Below are 18,658 nucleotides of genomic sequence, written 5' to 3' on the forward strand. Positions count from 1 at the left end.
CTTGGGCCCCCCCGTTTGGCGCGAGCTGCTGCTCGTTGCATGATAGGCTTCCCTCCTATTTAAACTCAGTGCTCTTATTCATTCCTTGTCAGTCCGTCAACGAACCTCTGCACTTGCAAGACTTTTTATTTTTACTCTGTCCGGTATCCTTCTCGTGTATCCAGTATTCTGTATCAATCCCGTTTGTCTCGTCCTGTCCGGTATCTAACTCCAGTCTGCAGTATCCAGTATCGATCCCGCCTGTCTCGTCCTGTCCGGTATCTTGCTCCAGCCTCCAGTATCCGGTATCGATCCCGCCTGTCTCGTCCTGTCCGGTATCTTGCTTGTGTATCCAGTATCGACCCTGTCTGTCCTGCCTTTTTCGGTATCTTGTTCCAGTTCCCGGTATCAGTCCCACCCTGTCCGGTATCTAACTCGTGTATCCAGTATCGATTCTGTCTGTCTTGCCCTGTCTGGTATCTTGCTCCAGTCGGTATCGGCCCCGCCCTGTCCGGTATCTTGCTGTTGTATCCTGTATCCGGTATTAATCACGTCTGTCCCGTCCTGTCTGGTATCTTGCCCCAGTATCCTGTATCTGGTATCGATCCCGTCTGTCCTGTCGTCTGCCTCTGGCTTCCTGTTTTCCCGCGCCTGACTTCTTTGTCTCACTTCTTCTGCCCAGCAATCGCCGAATCACTGGTGTTTGTGTTCACGCGCATGACTGCCCCATTCCGGTAAAATAAAGCTTGTGTGAAAATGTTACGCGTCTGGGTCCTCTGTCTGTTCGGGTTCTGACATTTAAATACAACCACAATAATGTTCTTTAATACTGCATTTATTTAATCGGTTAATGAATTCCTTTAATTTTAGGTTAATGATAGTTAAACGGCCACGAGATGGAAGCTGTATCGGCGAGTATTAAAGTACCAATACATTAGATAAAGCTGTTACTTTGTATTACTACCCGTACCTAGTTTTTAGGAATGATAACCCGTAAGTTGCCAGTACCAACCTCAGTTTAGCAAGCCCTTATCTTATTTGGTCACTCACTTTTCTATTTCACTCCTCACAGTAGTTATCACTTGATTTTACCCCCGTTTTTTTCCCATCATGACTTGTCCTCTTTTCTTTTTGAGCACTCTGTCCTCCTTGGTTCCTTGCTGGTTCGTTGCTTTTCTAGTCATGTTCCAGCACCCCTTTCACAGAGGTCATGTCTACTCAATGAAACGAACACTAGTCTGACCTCCTGGACTACAAATACCCCCTGATTATTTTAGGATTGTCAACTTTGCAAGTTGGACTCACTGGAAGTCCAAACCTTTCGCCTGTCTTTGTGGTACAGCTTGATTGCCTGTGGTGTTCTGGATACTGTTGCCTCTCTAACTGCCTTTGCATGTGATGAACCCGGCCCTAATAAATGTACTCATCTGTGCTTCTGCATTATGCTTCCGTACCCTCCAAAGAGAACCACTGACTTTTGCACACACAAACATTTTCATTTAATTGTATACATTGGCAGTCCTCGTTTTTTTGTTTTTGTATAATCCAAAGAACAACAAAATAGCACAAAAAATAATAACTTTTCTGTGGACCTGTGATTGAGAATATTTCTATACACATTTCATTTCCCATTTCTTACTTGTATGTTTCACTGAAGCTTTGCTGCTTTCATCTAATCCATCCTTCAACATACCAGACTACTATACTTTATTTATATTATAATTTATTTTTAATTTTTATTCTTTGTTAATGCAACTCCCATTTCAGCCTGGAAAGGGGGGGGGGTTTAAGGGTTATTGTTATCTTCTTTATTCATTATCCATTATCCGTTATCAGTCAGTTCATAATACGCTACAAAGCCTAGAAGCCGGGACTCTTACTCTCAGCCAAAAGGCCAAGCTAAGGTCCTAGCCTTAAAGCCTTGCTGCGATCATTGCGAATGCACCGTTCCCGGAGGTACTGCAATACTGCGCCGATGCGTGGAGTGGACAGAGCAAGCTCTTATTCCATCTCCGGATAGCAAAAATCAATGATCATGGTCTACCGTGAATTTCATAATTGCGGCACAGTTACTTTATGTGCAGTCCCTTCTCAAGATTTCTTCATTTTCCTCATGTTGAGGTTTTGAGTTTGTTCCATGCCCTCGTAAAGGTTTTAGATCACGGGATGGTGTAATAATAGTCTGTAGTTTGCAATAATCTGTGTTCTGTGCAGCCCTTTGAGACTCTTTGTGATTAAGGGCTATACAAATAAACATGGCTGCACTGGACTAGACCAGACAGGCTGTCAACGCACCCTTAAAAAAACCCAAAAATATTTCCCGCTGCAAAAATTTCTTCTGCGAACTGTGATAACTCTTCACATCAAAGCCCATGCAAGGTAAAGTTGCTCCTCCTCCTCTGCTGCTCAGAGCAGCGCAAATAATTGCCACCGACTTACCGCTTGTATGCATCATCTCACACTTCTTGCTATCAGTATATTTGCTGGACGTCCAATCTTGCATTACATTCTAGAGCCGCCATCTTTCAACGGTGTCCCACAGAAACAGCATTTAAAAAGACATAGCTGTAGTAGTATAAGACTATGCAGTTCATTAAGTAACCCATTGTTAAATAACATCTGCCCTTTCACGTTGTAAGGAGACAATTCCCTGCCGGCCATTTTCAAAGCAGCAACTTCCTTATGCCCCTGACTGTGAAAGCTCTCTTTTGTCACCATAAATATTTTTCAAGCATTCTCTGTTTGATCACAATCAGCAAAGGATCATTGATTAACTTCACGAAAAGCCCACGTTTCTGACCACATATCAGAGAAAGGCTGTCTTTGTTGTCGAGAACAACAAAAACGTTGACAGTAATACTTTCAGTGACTTGAGACAGCAAAATGATTTAAAAGAAATACTGAAAAAGGGGAATATATGATGAAGAAACGTACTATAATCAATGATTGTTCACTTAATGGCTCAAGTACATTTTCAACATATAATGTGCCTCACCCACTTCATAAAGTTACACTTGATTCCATTAACTACATACAGTATAATGAAATCACCAGTGTTAAATCACCTATTGATGTAAATTTAACACCTTTAATATGTTTTTTTTACACTAGACTGGTGTGCCAAGCCTCTAACACTCGACAGAATCAAAATCTATGCTGCTCTTAGTATACAAAAAAGGTAGGACATCGACAAGTGTTGAATTTACACTTTTACTGTCGCTGTGCTTCTCTCAAATCCCTAATGATGCATTTCTCCTGTCCAACGGAATTCTTTAGACATATAAGTATAAAACAAAGCTCAAATTCATTTACACGCTTCATGACTTCTTAAGGAGAAGAGGTTTATCTCCTAAGCATGCTCAAACCACCATCTGGGTCACAAGACCTAGACGGGTGAAAAATAGTGCTTGGACGGAGCAATTCAGTTGCGTTTTTTATACAATAAAAAAATTAAAACATAAAAACAGAATATATTTTGGGCCTGTGAGTACAGAACAAACTGTGCGCCTCACGAGAGCCCTGACAACATGGCTGAGGAAAGGTTATAAACCTGTGAGGGGCTTGGAGAAGAACAAAACTTGAGAAAGGGGCGGGCCACAACAAGGACAAAATCTGAATACAGACGCTGCCCTACTTACGAACGAGATAGATTCCGGACGTTCGTTCGTAAGTTGAATTTGTTTGTAAGTTGCTTCAGTGCTATATTTTGTATGTTTAAGGTTCATATAAGTATGTTTAAGGCTTGAATAAATAACCTGAATTGTTTTGTACTAAAAAAATAAACGTTTCATAAAATAATATACTCTGCAAAGATAAATAAAGTTAAGTGTAAGATGAGCTTCAAGAGTGAGGCGACTTCCTCCTCCGTAGTAGAAAGTGGCCGAAAAAAAGCGATCCAACCGTTTCTCAACCGCATCAAGCTTTCTTATTCCACTTTTATTTCAAAAGAAACGGCTCGCCTCTTCTTTACACTTTACACCAACCACATTGAATGGATGTATGAGATGTTAAAGAATAAACATTTCAAACTTCTTAGCGCGCTGGAGATACAGTATAGAATGTTTACACACAAACTAGGAAAAGGAAACGCATTTCTTCTTTGGAGTGGATGCCGGGTGACCCCTCACAGCGCCACACACCGGTAGCTGCGAAAAGAAGCACTACAGTACTGTCCTCTACTCAGAAAAAGGTGCACACAATACAAAATCAAAATTACAGCAACGTCCGAATATTTTTCTACATCCCCAAAAATTTTTCGCACCTACCATTTTTTGTAAGTCAAATGGTCGTAAGTAGGGCAGTGTCTGTACAGTGGAAAATACCCCAAATGCGTCCGACCGGACTCATCTATTGACAAGATACAGGACTAGACTCAAGGCATTCCTTGATAGCACACTAGATATCACTTGGAAAAATGTAGACTGAATAATGACTGAATTAATTGAGATGTCATATGAACGCATTAGGAAATATGTACTTCAACTCAATACAATTACGACCGTATATGGAGTGACATATTTCAATATAGGGTAGTTTGACCTTATTTGAAAAATATAACTGCTCATTTAATTTGTTTACATTGATAATCATTTTCCTTTCATTTCTAGCATTAATTACTCATTAAAACACAAACATAAAGAAAGGTTTTATTTGACATATTTGATAAGGTTTTGGCGTTTGTGATTCATAAACCGTTATCATCCATGTTAACTGAAGTGCACAAATGAAGAGATACACGTATGCACAGTCACACGGCAGTTTTAGGGCTAACGTTATTGCATCCCAACGGTCTCGTTTGTTATGAGCAGAGCCTCACTGTTTAATAACGTGGCCTTTTGCATAAAAGGGAAAAAAGTTTTTTTTTTTCCACTGGAATATGAGCCCAGGGAAAGCTAAATTGTAGTTATTGATGTTGATTCTGGTGCCTACAATGAGGTTTTAATGCAGAATGTTTGCATGTCTTGTTCACTGCAACTGGGATGAAATAAAGGGATTTTGCACAAAGGGCTCTGGGGTCAGTTCCCCACCTCATCAACCAGATGTAACTGTGGTGGTGGTTTTATTCGCACCCCCCAGGCCAACCTTTTTCTAAGCTTATTTTAATCAGCACCACTGCAGGGCTGGATTTTAGCTTGCTTTGGCCACATAAAGTGATTCCAAGGCGACCCCCAAGTCAGCAATGTGAACCACCACACAAGCATTTTTTCCTTTGTTTGTTTTGCACAGAGAGAGGACTGATTCAAAAGAGGTTGTAAAGGGGACATATTTAATTCCCACTCAAAAACAGGATTTCTCAAAAGAAGACTACCCGTTAAACATTGCTATGAATTCGATAACAGAGTTTTTCATTCAGCTGTGCAATGCAACAGCTAATTGACAAATAATGGGTCATTACATGGGTGCTGGGTGGTTAGCGCGCAGTCCCACGGTGCGGAGGTTCAGGGTTCAAGTCCAGCTAGCGCAGCCTTCCCGTGTGGAGTTTGCATGTTCTCCCCATGCCTGCGTGGGTTTCCTCCGGGCACTCCGGGTTTCTCCCACATTCCCAAAAACATGCATGTCAGGTTATTTGGACAGGCCAAATTGTCCCTAGGTGTGAATGAGACAGTCAGTTGTCTGTCTCTGTGTGCCCTGCGACTGGATGGCAACCAGTTCAGGGTGTCCGCTGCCCACTGTCCGAAGATGACTGAGTTGAGCACCAACACCCCCGCGACCCTACTGAGGATAAGCTGTGCAGATAATGGATGGATGAAAGGGTTATTACATCAATCTCCAGTGTTTTTAAGGTGTAACTGATCAGTGATATTAAGTACTGTAATCGCCTTTCAGAAACAGACAGCAGAGCCAAAGTGTATCATGGATATGGGATAAAAATCATAGAGCTGCCAAGCATTGAATACCATATTTCAAAATGGAGCGTTTTCAGATTTAGATTTTGTAAGAGAATTTATAAGTGCCTTTTTAAGTCAAAAGGGGTTCTTAAACAAAAATAAACTGTACATCAAACCTCCTGTTATTGCAAGAGTCCAGCAGATGACAGAAAATAAACCATAAACAACCTAAACTATCAACCAATGTCAAGACAAAAGTGAGCTTTCCTTTAATTTCCCCCCATTTTTTGTAGTTTTTATCTTAAATGCGTATTTCATAATTTGCTATAAATTGGCATATTAAATTAAAGAAGTTTTTTTTCTTATTTGATAGCGTTGAAACCTCCTTGCTGTGCCTTGTAATGTTTGAAGTTGCTCTTTTTCCTACTTTGATGTTGTTTGTAGGCATGGCCTGTTGTTTCTTACTGGCAAGTTCAAGTGTGTGCAAGTGCAAGAACAACTTTTCCAAACTGACGGTAAATGCTGAGCTAAGCTAAAACTCCAAATCCCTCATTGTAATTCTATTTCTACAGCAAAGCTACTTGAGTGTTAATAAAGATAAATGACTGACCTTTGACTGGCTTTTGAGTCACTTCAGGAAACACCTGCGAGGTGCACACCTCAGTTTGTAAGCGTAGTGTCCGAAAAGATGTCAAGCCACGTCAAGTAGGTTATTGTGTGCAATGGTTTAATCATACTACCTGTCCATGAAATTTGGAACAATCGAATATTAAAGGAAGCCAAAGAACTTAAAGCAATATGGAGATCCGGTTAGGATTTGGAACACCACTTTCCCCCAGAAGGCGCCAGATAGCACATGTGGACCGACCGTTTTCATTTCCACTGTCATTGTTATATTGGTTTTTGTTTTCTGTTTCAGACATATTTGTTAGTTGTTCATTGCATTTTTACAGCCACGCTAGTAATTTTCCCTCTGTTTCCGATTTCTTGTTTGGACTGGTTGGTATTAGTTTAGAACCTGTTTGTCACTTTGTTCCTTGCATTCCCATTTTGGTCTTTGATATTGTTTGGACATGTGATTTGTTTTGCGACCAGCGTTCCCTCTAAGCTGCGCGCGTGTGCAATTGTGCACTGCTCGCACATTCTCAGCGCACAAGAAAATCTAGCCAGCGCACAAAAATGAGGGCTCAAATTTACAAATTAAGAAGCGACTCAAGTCAAAGTTACAGTGCATGAAGGTAAAAATACAAGGGTTGCCCTGACGTGTCCTAAATGCGGTATTTTGAAGACGAGTCGAAGGAGAACGAAGTTGAGTAAAGTTTGTAGAGTTTGTCGGGGAGCCGGCTTCTTCGGCTCGGCTCACTAAAAGAAACCGTCTCTTTCGGGTCCTAAACGGCTCTTTGGGTTGTGTTTGCTTCTTTAATCCCAACATGACCAAATATTATGTAAAATTATGCACAAAATGACTTAAAGGAAGGGGGGATTAGAACAAAAAAGAAAAAAATACCAAAATGAAAAAGTAGTGAAAAGCTGAGAAAAAAAGAAACAAAAGGAAGGGAAAAAAGAAGGAAACATTTAAAAAAAAGCCAGAAAAAAAGAAAAGAAAGACATGTAGGAAAAAAAGTAAATAGAGAACAAAAAGAAATAAGTAACAGCTCTGAAAAAATAAACACAATGAGATTTTTTTAAAGGAATTTAAAAAAAAGTAGAAAAAAAACATGGAAAAAAGAAGAAAAAGTTTGTGTTGCATTCAAATAATTTCAAACTATATCAAGTGAATCTTGTTGCCAACATTGTACTTCCACTAAAAAATGTGATTAAGTACAGTTCTGTATCTTACAACCGACTAAATAAGCCCCCAAAAATATTAATATTATGCGACAAAATATACAGTGCATCCGGAAAGTATTCACAGCGCTTCACTTTTTCCACATTTTGTTATGTTACAGCCTCATTCCAAATTGTATTAATTTAATCTCATCTCAAAATTGTACACAAAATACTCCATTATGACAATGTGAAAAACATTTTTTTTTTTACTTTTTTTGAATTTATTAAAAATAGAAAACTAAGACATCACATTTACATAAGTATTCACAGCCTTTGCTTAATACTTTGTTGATCCACCTTTGGCAGCAAATACAGCCTCAAGTCTTTTTGAATATGATCCCACAAGTTTAGCACACCTATTTTTAGGCAGTTTTGCCCATTCTTCTTTGCAATAAGTCTCAAGCTCAATCAGGTTGGATGGGAGACGTTTGTGCACAGCCATTTTCAGATCTCTCCAGAGATGTTAGATCGGATTAAAGTCTGGACTCTGGCTGGGCCACTCCAGGACATTCACGGAGTGGTTCTGAAGCCAATCTTTTGAGATCTTGGCTGTGTGCTTTGGGTCGTTGTCCTGCTGAAAAATGAACCTTCGCCCCAGCCTGAGGTCAAGAACGCTCTGGAGCAGGTTTTCATCCAGGATATCTCTATATATTGCTGCATTCATGTTTCCTTCTATCCTGACTAGTCTGCCAGTTCCTGCTGCTGAAAAACATCCCCACAGCATGATGCTGCCACCACCATGCTTCACTGTAGGGATGGTATTGGCCTGGTGATGAGCGGTGCCTGGTTTCCTCCAAACATGGCGCCTGGCATTCACACCAAAGAGTTCAATCTTTTTCTCATCACACCAGAGAATTTTGTTTCTCATGGTCTGAGAGTCATTCAGGTGCTTTTTGGCAAATTCCAGACGGGCTTCCATGTTCCTTTTACGAAGGAGTGGCTTTCGTCTGGCCATTCTACCATACCAGCCTAAGTGGTGGATTGCTGCAGAGATGGTTGTCCTTCTGGAAGGCTCTCCTCTCTCCTCAGAGGAACGCAGGAGCTCTGACAGTGTGACCATCGGGTTCTTGGTCACCTCCCTGACTAAGGCCATTCTTCCCCGATCGCTCAGTTTAGAAGGCCGGCCAGCTCTAGGAGGAGTCCTGGTGGTTCCAAATGTCTTCCATTTACGAATAATGAAGGCCACTGTGCTCATTGGGACCTTCAAAGCAGCAGACATTTTTCTGTATCCTTCCCCAGATTTGTGCCTCAAAACAATCCTGTCTCGCAGGTCTACAGACAGTTCTTTTGACTTCATGTTTGGTGTTTGTGCTCTGACATGCACACTCAACTGTGGGACCTTATATACACCGGTGTGTGCCTTTCCAAATCATGTCCAATCAACTGAATTTACTGCAGGTGGACTCCAATTAAGCTGTAGAAAGATCTCAAGGATGATCAGTGGAAAAAAGATGCACCTGAGCTCAATTTGGGGCGGCAGTAGCTCAGGAGGTAGAGCGATCGTTTTAGGATTAAGGGGTCCCAGTTCGAATCCCGGCTTGTCTGTGTTACATGTCGAAGTGTCCTTGGGTAAGACACTGAAACCCCAATACCCCCAATAAGCAGGTTAGCGCCTTACATGGCTGCACAGATCACGGCCGCTATTGGGAAATGTGAAGCACAATGTAAAGCGCTTTGGGAAGTCATTGACTTGAAAAGCGCTATATAAATGCAGATCATTTCATTTCAATTTTGAGCTTCATGGCAAAGGCTGTGAATACTTATGTAAATGTGATTTCTTAGTTTTCTATTTTTAATAAATTAAAAAAAGGAAAAAAAACTTTTTCACATTGTCATAATGGAGTATTTTGTGTAGAATTTTGAGATAAGAGATTAAATTAATACAATTTGGAATGAGGCTGTAACATAACAAAATGTGGAAAAAGTGAAGCCCTGTGAATACTTTCCGGATGCACTGTATCAGGAAATAATAAGAAATGGATATCTTGTGAAAATAATATCTTGTGTAGAATTGTATTTCCGTACAACCTTTGCAATAGTATTATATATATATACTGGACTGTCTCAGAAAATTAGAATATTGTGATAAAGTTCTTTATTTTCTGTAATGCAATTAAAAAAACAAAAATGTCATACATTCTGGATTCATTACAAATCAACTGAACTATTTCAAGCCTTTTATTATTTTAATATTGCTGAATTTGGCTTACAGCTTAAGAAAACTCAAAAATCCTATCTCAAAATATTAGAATATCATGAAAAAGTATACAAGTAGGCTATTCAACTAATCACCTGAATCATCTAATTAACTCGAAACACCTTGCGAGGGTTTCCTGAGCCTTAAAAACACTCAGCTTGGTTCAGTAAACTAAATCACAAGTATGGGGAAGACTGCTGATCTGACTGCTGTCCAGAGGACCATCATTGATACCCTCCATCAGGAGGGTAAGGCACAAAAAGAAATTTCTCAAAGAGCAGGCTGTTCACAGAGTGCAGTTTCAAAGCATATCCACAAAAAGTCTGTTGGAAGGGAAAAATGTGGCCGGAAACGCTGCACAACCAAGAGAGATGACCGCAGCCTTAACAAAATTGTGAAGAAGAGCTGCTTCCAGAATTTGAGGGAGCTTCAAAGACAGTGGGCTGAAGCTGGAGTCCAGGTATCAAAAGCCACAGTTCACAGACGTGTCCGGGAAATGGGCTACAATAGCCGTATTCCCATGGTCAAGCCACTTCTGAACTCAAGACAACGGAAGAAGCGTCTGACTTGGGCTATGGAGAAGAAGCACTGGACAGTTGCAGAGTGGTCCAAAGTCCTCTTTTCAGACGAAAGCAAGTTTTGCATTTCATTTGGAAGTCAAGGCGCCAGAGTCTGGAGAAAGGCTGGAGAAGAGCAAAATCCAAGTTGCTTGAAATCCAGTGTGAAGTTCCCACAGTCAGCAATGGTTTGGGGAGCCATGTCAGCTGCTGGTGTTGGTCCACTGTGTTTCATCAAGTCCAGAGTAAATGCAACTGTGTACCAAGAGATTTTAGAGCACTACATGCTTCCATCTGCTGAAAAGCTCTATGGAGATGAGTATTTCATTTTCCAGCATGATCTGGCACCTGCCCACAGTGCCAAAACCACCAGTAACTGGTGCACTGACCATGGCATCACTGTCCTTGATTGGCCTGCTAATTCCCCTGACCTGAACCCCATCGAGAATTTGTGGGGTATAGTTAAGAAGAAGATGAAAGACACCAGACCTACAAATGCAAATGAGCTGAAGGCCGCTATCGAAGCATCCTGGGCATCAATAACACCTCAGCAATGCCACAGGCTGATTGCCTCCATGCCACGCCGGATTGATGCAGTAATCCGTGCAAAAGGATTCCCAACCAAGTACTGAGTGCATCAATGGACATTTTCAAATGTTTGATTTAGTTTTGCTGTTATAAAATTATTTTTTTTACTTGGTCTGAGAAAGTATTCTAATATTTTGAGATAGGATTTTTGAGTTTTTTTCAGCTGTAAGCCAAAATCAGCAATATTCAAATAATAAAAGGCTTGAAATGGTTCAGTTGATGTGTAATGAATCCAGAATGTATGACATTTTTGTTTTTTTAATTGCATTACAGAAAATAAAGAACTTTATCACAATATTCTAATTTCCTGAGACAGTCCAGTATATACCACAGCCATATCCCCCTAGTGGGAGGTGGCTAGAGTCATTTCTGACTCTTTTTGGGAGATTGATTCAGAGGAGGGGATTCCCAGCCCCCTCACTCAACCCAACTGAGGTGTTGGGAGTCATTAGGTGACCAAACCCCCCAATTCCAACTCCTACTGCTGAACACCAAGCAGGGAGGCAACGGGTACCAACGTTTAAGTTTTAGGTATGACTCGGCCGGGGCTTGAACCACAACCTCCCAGTCTCGGGGCGGGCGCCATACCCCCAAGGCCACCGAGCTTAGAAATGAAAGAACAAAACGACGGTTGTAGGCCGTACAACCTTTGCAATAGTACATGAGTCAATTCATTCAAAAGAGAAAAATAATTTTGCATCGCCGGATACTCAGCAAAATGTAACTTGATGTCAAGTTTTGGACATGTTTGATAATTAATTATCTTGCCACACTTGGGATTATGGTTGCTCACTGTGGTTTCAAGCGCTGCTCACCGACTTTGTGTGAACGCTCAGACCCGTGGAAAATTAGAGGGAACATTGTTTGGGACCCCCTGTTTGTGTGCAAAAACTGTAACAGATACAGTGATTATACAAAAATCGACTTTAAAACAACTCTATAATTTGACATTGATATTGTATAAAGTTTTGCTGATGCATTAAACCTTCTTTGAAGGGCTGATTTGAGCATTTGGCCCAGATATGCTTAATTGTGTCTGCAGATTGCAAAATTGCAGCCACAACTTTACAGATGACAGATGACAACCTGAACCCATCTCTACCTTTTATGTCCAAACAGATGTGTTGTACTCCTAATGTAGAAAATACATCTGCTTCTTTGACCCTATCAACTGTAAATAATCTACACATGCCCTTTTACCAACTGTGTCACGGCGACCCACTTTGTGTATACATACATACATATATATATATATATATATATATATATATATATATATATATAGAGCGCTTGTGCGGCACAGTTCATGTCATGGGAACCTGTCATGGGTTCAAATCCAGCTCCAGACTTCCTGTGCGGAGTTTGTATGTTCTCCCCGTGCTTGCGTGGGTTTCCTCCGGGCACTCCGGTTTCCTCCCACGTTCCAAAAACATGCATTTCAGGTGAATTGGCCGGTCCAAATTGTCCCTAGGTGTGAATGAGCGAATGCGTTGTCTGTCCCTGTGTGCCCTGCGATTGGCTGGCAACCAGTTTAGGGTGTCCCCTGCCCACTGCCCGGAGATGGCTGGGATGGGCTCCAGCCCCCCGCGACCCTAATGAGGATAAGCGGTACAGCTAATGAGATGAGATGAGATATGTTTTAATTAAAAAATGTCAACAAAACACTACAGTGCTTGGAATAAAAACACAACTTTTCAAAAGATCCTGCAAGGCTGCCATCACTGCAGGAGACCTGTTTGATTGCGTCGTAGGCACTGGAAAGAAGATTTTTTTTCACACCCGATAACGCCGCTTTGCTGTCAGTGCATTCTCTCCATGGGGTTTCCACAGTTAGGTTTTCGTATTTTCTCAGTGCTTCTCAATCTCCCCTGCAGGTTCGTTGAAGAGAAAGCTGGATGTTAACTTACGATCTGTAGAGTATCATGATAGTTAAAAAAATATAAAGGTTATTACTTTTTTGGGAGGTCTTCACTTATGTGGTTGTAATTTGCCAGTTTTTTGGGGGTCATTTACTATGAGGTCGTGATTTTGTAGTTTGTATTTTACACTCTTATAATTTCAATTTGTTTTTAAAAGCATTATTGCCTAAGAAAGACATCCATCCATCCATTATCTGCACCATTTATCCTCAGTAGGGTCGCGAGGGTGCTGGAGCCCGTCCCAGCTATCTTCGGGGAGTGGGCAGGGGACACCCTCAACTGGTTGCCAGCCAGTCGCAGGGCACACAGGGACAGACAATTCGTTCGCTCATTCACACCGAGGGACAATTTGGACCGGCCAAATAACCTAAAATGCATGTTTTTGGAATGTGGGAGGAAACCGGAGTGCCCGGAGGAAACCCACTTAAGCACATTCAAACTCCACACAGGAGGTTCGATCTCATGACCTCAGAACTGTGCCGCACATGCGCTAAAAACTGCATCGCCGTGCTGCCCAAATAGAATATGTGGTGCTTAAAAACTTTGAAAATGCTTGACTTTTTATGTTGGCTTTGCAAGGATTGAAAAATGGTTGAATTTTAGGTTCCTGTAAATGCTTTAAATTGTTGCCATGTTTCTCAACGAGTCTGCTAAAAAATGACGCAGACACTGCTCTCCGGTGGCTTCGCTTGGCCATTGCATTTCTTTGTCCCTCGTGATTAATTGCAGCTTACATTAGTTTGTACTGCATTGTCCTACGAAGCGTCATCGCCCCCTACGGGTCTCTCCCCAAAGGGGACAGGTGTATGCTATACCAAAACAGGGCATTATTTAATGAGTATTAGTGCCAGAATTATGTATCAATTATGGACATTTATTATAGGCAGTGCATAAAATGAAGGTTTATTGCAATGGTTGTAGAAAGTAGAAGGAGAAAATAAATTGAAAGACATTTTATTCTAATTAGAAACTGTATTATTGTGTTCCTCAACAAACCAGCAATGTAAATACTTCCATTGGGACATTTTTATTCCTATGCCAATTCTAGTATTGTATTTCCTTTGCTCATCATTTCAATGATCTCAGTGATTCTACTTTTTGTACTCCCCAAAAATGTTGAGATGGGTGATTATGGATATTTAGGTTTTTGGTGTTCCAGGTAGGCTGCACTGGCACGATGTCTGTGACTTAGTGGTTCTTTGTTGCATGACTGTCTCCGAAGAGTATAATACTGTGATCAAATTAATTTTTTTCTGTAATGTAAATAAATAAAAAAACATGTCATACATTCTGGATTCATTGCAATTTTGGATTTCAATATCAATCATCATTTTCAAGTCTTTAATGTTGCTGCTTATGGCAAGAACTCAAATGTTCCATCTCAAAATGTTTGAATATTAAGAAAATGTATGCTGTATTTTCGTAACTATAAGGCGCATATAAAAGTAATAGACTTTCCTCAAAATGTGTGGCGCCTCCTCTTGTGTGGTGCGCCCTGACCTTGTTTGTGCCTTGTTGTGAGGCGGATGTAGTAAAGGACACCATGAGATCATTATAAGTGGAAATATGGTCACTGATTGATTTAGTGAATTATACAGGACACTGTAGTTTATAACACTCATTAACATCAAATTGTGCCTCTGTGCGTGCCCATCTCAAGCCTGGCAAACACTTGATGATATTAGCGAGCGTTGCCTTCAAAGGTCCATAGCTCCGGTGTTCCAATCGCAACAGCACTCTTCCACTATATCTTTCTCATCAGCATGCTGTTTTCTTTAAGCATGCATTACTTCTCACGTACACATCGAGAGAAAATGTTTAATGAGATCATTAAAATAGGCTACGTAACAGATGTGGCCATCAACATAACTCGACACATCTCCGGCAATAGTGTCTGTTGTAAGGGCCTACGCGCCATCTAACATTGGCACTAATTACACCTTATCTGTGAAGGGCTACCATACCCAAGCTCATTGATGATTATTAAAAAATAAAAAGTTCTTTGTCATGAATACTTAAATAAATAAAGCACAACCAAACTGCATCTGCTCTATTATCAAATATGCATACTTGTATGCTCGTGTGTGTGTTGTTGTTGTATGCCGGACGTACAGTATGTTACAAAAGTGAGTACAAACCTCAGATTTCTCCTGAAATTTCATCATAATGTTTACGTGAACAACACTGAAGAAACATTTGACACAATGAAAGGTAGTCTGTTTAAAGCTTAGGGCCCGGTCACACAGCCGTTTGCGTCTGTATCGCGGGTAAAATTTTGCGTTTTTTTTTTGCCCGTGGTTGCCCGCGATGGAAAATGCGCAAAATTGGCCAACCCGCTGTTCATCGGTGGTATGCCCGCAAAACAGACGCCGGCGACTGTTCCGCTTCCTCATCGCGTCATTTCCGCGTCATTTTCTCGTGTGGACCACAGGTATAAAAGCTGCCGAGCCGGCGTTATGCCGAGAAATGCATCCTTGCCGAGCTTTGCATCCCCTCGCTACTACAACCACTTTTACCTCGTTTTATCTCACTTTTATATGACTTTTAGGGAATTTAATGGCGAACATATAACCAAAACCACTTCGTCTTGCATTTGTTGGGAATGTAATCGAAGGGTAATGCACACCGTATACAAATCACTTTTGAGCAGGTAACATGTTTATTTTGCCTTTTTCTATTCAAATCGCTCGTATTGAAACTGTTATGCACTCTACCATAAAGCTTATTTCTGCATAATAAGCTTTACGGTAGAGTGCATAACAGTTTTCAAAAGTGATTTATATACGGTGTGCATTACCGTTCGATTACGTTCACAACAAAAACAAAGACGGAATGGTTTATGTTGTATTACATTCCCAACAAATGCACGACGAAGTGGATTTGGTTATATGTTCGCCATTACATTCCCTAAAAGTGAGATAAAACGAGGTAAAAAGTGGTTGTAGTAGCGAGGGGATGCAAATCTCGGCAGGGATGTATTTCTCGGCATAACACCGGGCTGTAGAAATCATAACCGCTCAAGACACAGTCCCGTGAAGATCAAGATTTTAAGCTATGGCATCGAAGAAGCCAATATGTCATTATTGTAATAGTTTTTCATTTTGATTTTATTATCTTGTTATGAAATGAAAAGAAATGTCAAGAAATAAAAATGGATTAAGACGAGGTCACTACGGTGACGGGGATCCATGTTCACCCCTTGAAGTCTCGAGCACAACTGACGTGTGCTCGGCAAATCGCGCTGTATATACGCCGAGAAAGGCGTTTGACCGTCACACGCGTAACACGCTAATTTCACGTAATAACACCGCGATACAGGCGCAGAACATGCTATTACCATGCTCCACCCATGGTTACCCGCTGAAATTTCCCGTCCTACCCATGTGTAACCACGCCCTGGCCGCGGCCAGAGCACGTTGTTCCGCGTCATTTCTGCGTCATTACCTCGTGTGCCGCCCGCGGTTAACACGTGCTCAAAGTTTTGAGCAGCTCAAAACTTTTTCGCGTGGCCAACCGCGTGTGAATTTCCGACCGCGAGTAAAGCACTGCTGTATCTCGTGTATATGGCTGTCTCAAAGCGTCCAACAGCGCCCAACAGCGTCTGCTTCACGGCCAGAAATATCTGGCCGTGGTTCAGTCTCGATACGTCCGTGAAAGGCTATGTACCCGCGCTCTAAAGAATTGAGCGGCGCAAAACTTTTTCGCGCTGCCACCCGCACGCGAATTTCCGACTGCGTGTTAAGCACTGCTGTATCTCGTCTGTATGGCGATCTCTAAGCGTCCAATAGCGTCCACCTCACAGGCAGAAATTTCTGGCCGTGATTCAGCCGCAAACGGCTGTGTGACCGGCCCCTTAGTCTCATCAGACTAGATGATTGTTGTTGACTCATTGTTTTTTGTCCTGTTTTTATTTAAATGTTCGAAATAAAAGTTTTCATTCATTTTCATCAGACTAGAGGATATCTTTGTTTACATACTTTCAATTGTGTCAAAGTGATGTTTCTTCAGCGATGTTCTATTAAACGGGGTGAAGTGTGGTCATCTTATGCTTGTGTTAAATACAGGAATGTCACGCATAAACGAGTATTTAGTATGATGTGCTTTATGATTGTGAAAATTAGTCTGTAAGCGGTAATCTGCAATATTAAAACAATAAAAGTCTTGCAATATTTCAGTGGATGACGTTTTTGTGTTTTGATTGCATGATAGAATGAATAACTTTATAACAATACTGTTTTCCAATTTTCTGAGACTCTCCTGTATGTTATACTGTGAGTTAATACACGTCAGTCAAAACTGTATAACCTTGCAGGATGGTGAACACTTTACTAATAAGGCTGAATGCTCTTAAGCAGTTAGATAATGCCTCACTAAAGGAAGGCACCCTCCAACTAGCTAAGAAACTGCCAAATTTCTGTTTGGGGTGCTCAATACGACTTAAAACTAAAGCAGTAGGAACATACTAGCCAATCCAACCTTGAGCAATAAAGTGAAAAAAAATTGAGCTACAATTTCTAGAACTTATGCAAGAAGAAATTATGTCATTTACATTCAGATTGAATTAAACTACAGAACGGGTAATAAAATGTTGCTTTTCCATAATTCCTTAATCTAATGCCTTTATGAAAAACTGTCATACCCATTTAACCCCCCCCTTACTCTCTCATGTACAGCTAAAGAATAAGAGAGAATCACTTGAAAAGGTTTCAACGGATACATGAACTTATGTTGCTAAAATATCTATTATATTACCCTCTAGTTGATAAAACCCCGATCGTAGCTAGGAACAAGCACATCGCTAAACCGCTTGAAAATAGTTGATATGCACGATTTAGAGCACATTTTCACTTTACCTCATGAGACATTCCCATTAAATAAACATTTGTGTCAGTGAATCTAATTAGTGCAGTGACTGATTGACAACAGACAGCACCGGTACACTTTCCCTTTCGTTCTACCCAGGATGTTACTTTAAAGCGTCTGCCAAAGACAGTATCTGTCGGCCCAGTTTGTCTCTGAGGAACCTTCAGCTCCCAGTCATGCTAGCAGCTGGTGTGAAGGCATGACCGGTACACAGCAGACGAGCCAGCCTCAGCGGACACCGCATTTCCAAAACGTGGCGGGGCTGTCAGCCTGGAGGCGAGTGAGGGCCCGTCTCAAACTGTGCAAATAAACAACATGCAGTTTGAGTCTGAGGGACAATGTCATTCCCGAAACAAACAAAAAACACCCACAGCATGAAGTTCGCCTCTTCTGGCTATCTGGCACGAGTAACCTTTCTGTATTCAGAATCCTTTATAAAATCCACTGAAGAATAGTCAGTCTGACAGACATGTCACGCTCAACAAAAATAGTGTAATCTTGACCTATATTAATAACATGTATTAGTTGCAATCTAGATCCTGAAATGCTAAACAGTATTTTGAGATTGCTAACCAACTGTTTATCATTTGACAAAATAGTTTGAGTGTCTAACAGTCCATCCATCCATCCATCCACCCAAACCCAACAAAATACTCACAAACTGTAAATCTGCCTTAAAGTTGTTGTGACCGATCACAGAGGATGTTATCACATCTGCCGCAGAGTTTCTTCAAGCACGATTGCCCATGAAGCTAGACAAGCCGCTGGCTCCCAACTGTTTTTGTTCACAGTTGCAATTTGTGATATTTTCACATTCAATGTTAAAGGGACAGTGTGTAATATCAAGTGCCTCCTAGTGGTGCAAAACAAAATTAATTAAAAAAAAAAATCATTTGA

The 18,658-nt window shown here is 41.0% G+C and overlaps 1 protein-coding gene and 1 pseudogene across 1 annotated transcript in view; both read right to left on the bottom strand.

Moving 5' to 3' along the window:
• The window catches only part of galnt18b (UDP-N-acetyl-alpha-D-galactosamine:polypeptide N-acetylgalactosaminyltransferase 18b), a 145,239-nt gene that overhangs the window by 33,646 nt on the left and 92,935 nt on the right, over positions 1-18,658 (bottom strand). The window lies entirely within an intron of this gene.
• Positions 1,921-2,010, bottom strand: LOC148367478 (U2 spliceosomal RNA; annotated as a pseudogene).

This window comes from Urocampus carinirostris, chromosome 4 (genome assembly GCF_059441175.1).
Source record: "Urocampus carinirostris isolate Australia breed hairy pipefish chromosome 4, RoL_Ucar_1.0, whole genome shotgun sequence".
In the NCBI taxonomy this organism is placed as follows: Eukaryota; Metazoa; Chordata; class Actinopteri; order Syngnathiformes; family Syngnathidae; genus Urocampus; species Urocampus carinirostris.